A 6,410-nucleotide genomic window follows, 5' to 3' on the forward strand; every position below is an offset into this window, starting at 1 on the left:
CTCTCCCTCTTTCCCTCTCCCTCTCCCTCCCTCCTTCCCTCTCTCTTTCTTTTATTATAGATTTTTCTCTCATACAATTCATCTGTGCCACAGTTCCTATCCTTCCATTCCAACCAGCTTCTTCTTCACTCTTCTCCAGATCCACTTTCCCTCTGCTTCACTTCAGAAAAGAATAGGCCCCTAAACAACAACAGCTAAACAACCAAACATGACAAAACACGACACAATAAGACAAGACAAAAGTCCTCATTATCAAGACTGGACAAGGCAACCCAACAGGAAGAAAGCTGTCCTAAGACCAGGCAAAAGAGTCAGAGATACACTTGCTCCCACTGTTAGGAGTCCCACAAAATCACCAAGCTAATGACTATAATATAGGTGCAGAGGACCTTGATCAGACCCTTGCAAGACCCATGCTTGCCACAAGGAAGTGTAATGCTGCTGGCTCTGGGTTCTCTTTTTATTTCCTTGCAGTACCTAGAGAGAACTCTGCCTGGAGGCTTGCCACTGGGCATCTTCTGAGCTTATAATTGGTTTTTTTTTTTTTGTGAGTTCAAATTTTGTTTCTTTAGGTACCATTTTATCTGGGCAACTTTGTCATCTTCTATAAGCCTCAGTTCCATCACCTAGCTCAAAGGAATAGTGTCAGGGACAAATACATAAAATCTTACTCTAGTGTCTTAGCAAATTTTTCACCCATTTGAAAGTGAATCATAATATTGTTAATATTCCTTCAGCTGTCAGTCCTTGCAGGTCCTCAATGCATACTTTGACAATGGCCTTTTTGCATGAATTACAACATGAATAAGTTTATTCTCATGCCATTTACATTTCTTTTGTAGAGACAGTTTACTTTTACTATAAGAAAAACTGTCATAGCATGTTAGCTCTGGATTAGAGTACATATAAAGTACTTGATGTCATTTAGCAAATGTGCTGTTACAGAGAGGAAAGATACTTTTGTTAGATTAGTTAGATTCACTAACTCATAAACTGGACTTTCAAATGTTTCTTTTGGATTTTAAAGAAGTCTTCACTAATCTGTACTATTACTTCAGTAACTGTACAGTAAAGTGGCTGATGATGAGTGTGTGCGTGCAGGGTAGGGTTTATTGACTAACTACCTGATTAGACTGTCTTCCTGCTTCTCCCTTTTTTCTCCTCCTTCTCTCCTTTCTTCCCAAAGATGAGGATGGCAAGGGAGAAGAACAAACGTTTATTTTCTGCTGGCTCTCAGGTTCCCTCTAGCTATCTTCTCTACCATGTAAGTTTGGTGTACAAAGGTCACCTTCTCAGGCCTCCAGAGTAAGCACTTTGACCTTCCTGCTGAATCACTTTTCCAGAAAATGTCATGAGATCATGTGTCACTTTTATGAACTTCTGGCCTAGTCAAGCTGATATAATAGGTTATTCTCTTTTAGGTTAAGATATATGCTCTCTTAAAGCAAACACTATTTTTGGTCTGTTTGGAAAATTTTATTTCTATCCTGAAAAAATTAAGGTGTATTTGAAATAATGAATCGTAGGAGAACTATCAGTTATCTCTTTATTAGCACATTGTGTTTTGATAACATATTAATGCAAGGTTATAATTCATTTCAGTAAAGTTGTTTTATGATGCATATTTGAGTCTAATTAATTAGAAGTCTGCAATTTGATTAGAGAATTTTTTCAGATGAATGTCAAGATTTTTTTTTATACCAAGTTTTATTGCTTTAAAGTGGACACTTTGATCTTACTGAATATACCATTACAGATTTTTTACAACTTTGGTTTCTCAATAAATATTTTAATATTAATTTCTTAATCATTTAATGATATAAAACATGTTTAGGTCTGTAAAGCTAACTCATTAAAGCAAACCAATCACTTTAAAAATGAAATTATCTATTGTTATTTTATTATTATCAATATGCAATTTAATTATGCTTATATTAGATGATGAGATACTATAAAATTATAGAAGTAATAACTTTTTTGGATTAAATTCACCAATGTGTGCTGTGAAAATTAAAACAACTAAATCTTGAAAGGACCAAACCACAGACTTACAGCACTGGGTCAATAGGAGCAGGAGAGAGAGAAGGAGGAATAAATTCTAAATATTCAATTCAAGTATGGTACTTTGCTATTGTGTGTAACAAAACCACAAGTAGAATTCTGTCACACCTTTATTGAACACCACAGAAGAGTGTTATATAATTCATAGCTTGTAGTTACATGGCTTAAAATTAAAGTGCCAAACTAGCTCATTCTATTTCTATAATAAAACACTTACATGTGTGGACTTACAAAGAAAGGGGTGTATTTGCTTCATACTTCTGAGAATTGAGGAGCATGGTAGTACAGACGCTCAGCCCTGGTGAGGTCTTCATGTCCAGTGGCATCAGAATGGTAGTGTTATTTGTGGAAGATTTCACATAGCAAGACAGGAAGCTAAATACCAAATGGACTAACCTTTCTCTTTAAAAACTATTTATAAATTACATTGAGTGTGTGCATGTGTGTGTGTTCGTGTGTGTGTGTGTGTGTGTGTGTGTGTGTGTGTGCTTGTATACTACAGCAGGTATGTGGAGATAACAGTGCAACTTTTGGGAGGTGTTACTCTCTTTATGCCATGTGGGTTCCTAGAACTGAATTCAAGTTATCAAGCTTTTTAGCAAGCACCTTTACCAGCATCTTACTGGCCCCAGTCTTTCTTTTCACAATTCTTTCTGTGAGGTACTGAAAACTGATTTTCTGACAATTGTCAGAATTTGTGATGGGGCACTGGATATTTGAGACCATCATTATTGCCTCTGAGAAATGTGTTTTGGTTTTAGTTGTGGGTTTTTGTTGTTGTTTGTTTTCCCAATCACCTTGGATTAGATGACACCCTTAACTTTTACCAGTCACCCTTTCCTTACTTGCAAAAGTATTTATTAGATTTCATTTTGTTTTTGTTCTACTCCTTAATTTTGTTCTATTCCTTAATGAAGGTTGAGATTGAAATGAATGATCACAAAGTATGAGAGACTGCTTGATCATGGTTCCAGTTGAGGATGCTCTTCCTTAACAGGTTTCTGACTTTGACCTTTTTCCAGAGATTGAAGAAACTTCAAGGGGAAGCCATTTTTATGAAGGCTTTACTGATGAGAATAGCCAGAACTTCTGGAGTGCTTACAGCTTTCACATATGTTGACTCATTTGATTGTTATAAAACCCCCCAAGAGGTAGATTTTTACAATTAATCATCTTTTGTGGATTCTAAAACTGAAGCAATGATAAAAATAACTACAAAGCATGGTCAAGTAATGCAGAGTTGTGTCTGAACCCAGGTAGACTGGCTTTACAGCTTAAGGAGTATTGTCTTCTCAGTTGGGAACTTTTTATAGGAACAATGGGGTGATAGTCTGTAGAGGGAAACCACTCAGAAGATGTGGAAGCTACCTCTGGCACACCACCCAGTTTAATTTTGCTTCATATCACTTTTCTCTGTCTGGGAAGAGCATCTTGATCTCATGTTCTCTCTCAGGAACAGGAATCTGTTTTCTTTCTCCTCTACTAAGTCATGCTATGACACTTGGAGTTTGCTGTTTTTCTAATTCAGTTCCGTTTACAAAGAAACAAACAAAACAAACAAAGTGGTTCAAGGAATGCAGACCTAGCTCAGCTCAAGTGCTTGGCTAGCATGTGCCAAGGCCCTGTGTTCTATCCTTAGCCTGGGATGGATAGGGCATGTCACAGAGACAAACAAGCAAGTCAAACAGTAGAATAACCAACCAAACCAAACCAAACCAAACCAAACCAAACCAAACCACAACAGTGACAGCAACAACAGAAACAACAGAGCCCCACAGAACTGGTTCCACAAAAGAAAACAAATAAGAACAAATCATCTTAAAGATGAAGTGATGGAACATATAGTTAATTTAGAATGTTATTTTATTTAACACATAAGCAACCAAAACAAATCAAAATACCCTTAGCTAGCCCAAATCAAATTACTCTAACTAAAAAGCAGATTAAAAACAGAAATATTTAAGAAGTCCTTGAAAAACAAGTAATTTTGATTTTATTTAATTCATGTATCTTGACCTCAAAGCAAGATAAATATTTAGTCAACTGATCTAGACAGTTTTTATGAAAATGTGGCTTTTATCATCATTCCCAACAAATAAGAGTGGTAATCTACCCTGTTAGTTCTGTGAGTTTGATTATTTGAATGACTGATTGTTATTTAGCCATAATCCAGGTTCTCTAAATCCTCAGGAAAATTATTCTTTCTGAAGATCACCTTTCTTTTCAAATTGGTATTTAGTGAATTCTCTTTTCACAAAAGGGGAAAGGGAGTTCAGACACAAACATCCAGTATTTGACTTCAGACCTTACTTTACTTTTCCAGCAGATGCACACTACACTTCACCCTATGCACACCCTATGCTTCACCGGCATATAGTGTGTTTTATAAATTGGAACTTAACATCACCAATGTCATTGCTATGTCTACCTTTAGGAAGTCAACTATGTGGTTGTTGGTCTCCAGCAAGTCATCTCACTGGCTTTCCCATGATGAACCAACAAGTAAGTCTGTAAACACTTAGGCCCTTAGCATCCATCTCTCAGGACAAGTGTTAGCCAATCCATTGTGAATGTTGCTTTCATTTTGAAGTTTAAGATAATTTGTGGTCTTGGAAAGATCAGGCTAATTTTGATACCACTGGAAATTTCTTACCTAACCTAGTTTTCACTGGAGAAATGGGATCTTTTTGATGATGTGGATGATCAATTTAACAGCAGCAAGATAGGAAGCCAAAAACCAGAGTTGGGCCATCCAGGGAGTAAAGCTGGAAACAACTGCATATAAGTAAGTAAATGTTAAAGAGCACTTAGAACCACCAATGGCAAAGTTTCCTTGCATGAACAACAACACAAGTTCAGGCTTCTAAACTTTAGGTACCTCTAACCTTTGCCTCTTTTATGACTCTATTTTTTTCTCATCTGACAGACCACATGACAACATGCAACCCAGAATCCCTAACCCTGATGATTTATAGGTTACAGCTGCTTCACTGTCTCAGACATGGCAGCTGCTTTTCAGATGTCTTCAAAACTAGTGGGAGAGTGTTAATGTGAACTTGAGTGGCTACAGGAGAGAAAAAAAAGCTGATGAAAAAATCATCTGAGTTCAACTCCAAAGCTTTCCATTGATCTTTGCTTTCAGGGCCAAACAAAATGTTTGGTTTATTTTATAAGTTAATTGGGTGTGTGAAAGGCTACTTGGCATTTGCTATTGACTGAACCTAACAAAAGTGATCACCAAGCTGGGTAATCAATAAGGTATCGATTACAAGCGTGTGATTGGATTAGCCATTTGATCAATGCTGTGTGCTAATATATTAACAAGAAAATTACCAAGCAACCCTTACAAGCAGAATGCTGACTCCGATTGCATTACAAACTAGTGAGATCTAATGACCCACCAAGTGCAAGGGGTTAGTTATACAAATCAACACCTGAAAGTATTTTTTTCCCTTGAAGATTTCTTTCCTGCCAATGAAAATGCTTTCTTAAGTGAGATTCAAATTTAATTACAGTTAGCAAGTAGTTTCACTGGGACACCTAATTTCCAATCAAATTTAATTCACCAGGAACTGAGCTTTGGAACCATAGATAGAGTAACCTGTATAACTTTTAGGAAACCTTAGTCAATATCAAAAAAGCAAACACAAAGAAGTCCCCGAGAGCTACTTTCTGTCTTAAAATTTTGGTTCATGGGCTCCCAGACTGGTTATCCTGGAATCCTTCTTGATGGAATCTACTGTCTCTTGGTCCTTCTTATAGACCACAAATATTTTCCCAGTTTCCATTTTAAATTAGCATATTATCTAATTACTATAGTTGAAGAATGGAAAAAACAATGAAGTGCACTCACGTGTGAGCATATAAATGTGTACATGTGTGAGCATATGTATGAGTGTGAGCTCATTTGTGTGTGTGTGCACATGAAGAATGAAGAATTGTAGCTATTAACAAAAAGTACCAGAGATAGAATGTGCAATAAAGAAAATATTTATTGCTGCTTTATTCACTGTACCAAAGAATTAGAATCAACCTCATTGTTGATTAAAATACTGTTGCTGTCTAAATAAAAGTGAAATTAAAAAGTTTGCTGCTAAGCACATCCACTTAGGACTTAGGATGTATAATATTACACAAGGTCACACAATCTAAAAAAGAAGCCACGTGTTCTCTTTCATATGTGAAATGTAGCCAATAATATATGCATTTATGTAAATAAGTATAGAAAAGTATAGGAAGAATAGGGAATGAGAAATGTTAAATATAAGGGTATGAGGAAAGACTGCATACATATACATATACATATACATATACATATACATATACATATACATATACATATACATATA

The sequence above is a fragment of the Grammomys surdaster genome, unplaced genomic scaffold (assembly GCF_004785775.1).
Source record: "Grammomys surdaster isolate TR1022 unplaced genomic scaffold, NIH_TR_1.0 232, whole genome shotgun sequence".
In the NCBI taxonomy this organism is placed as follows: Eukaryota; Metazoa; Chordata; class Mammalia; order Rodentia; family Muridae; genus Grammomys; species Grammomys surdaster.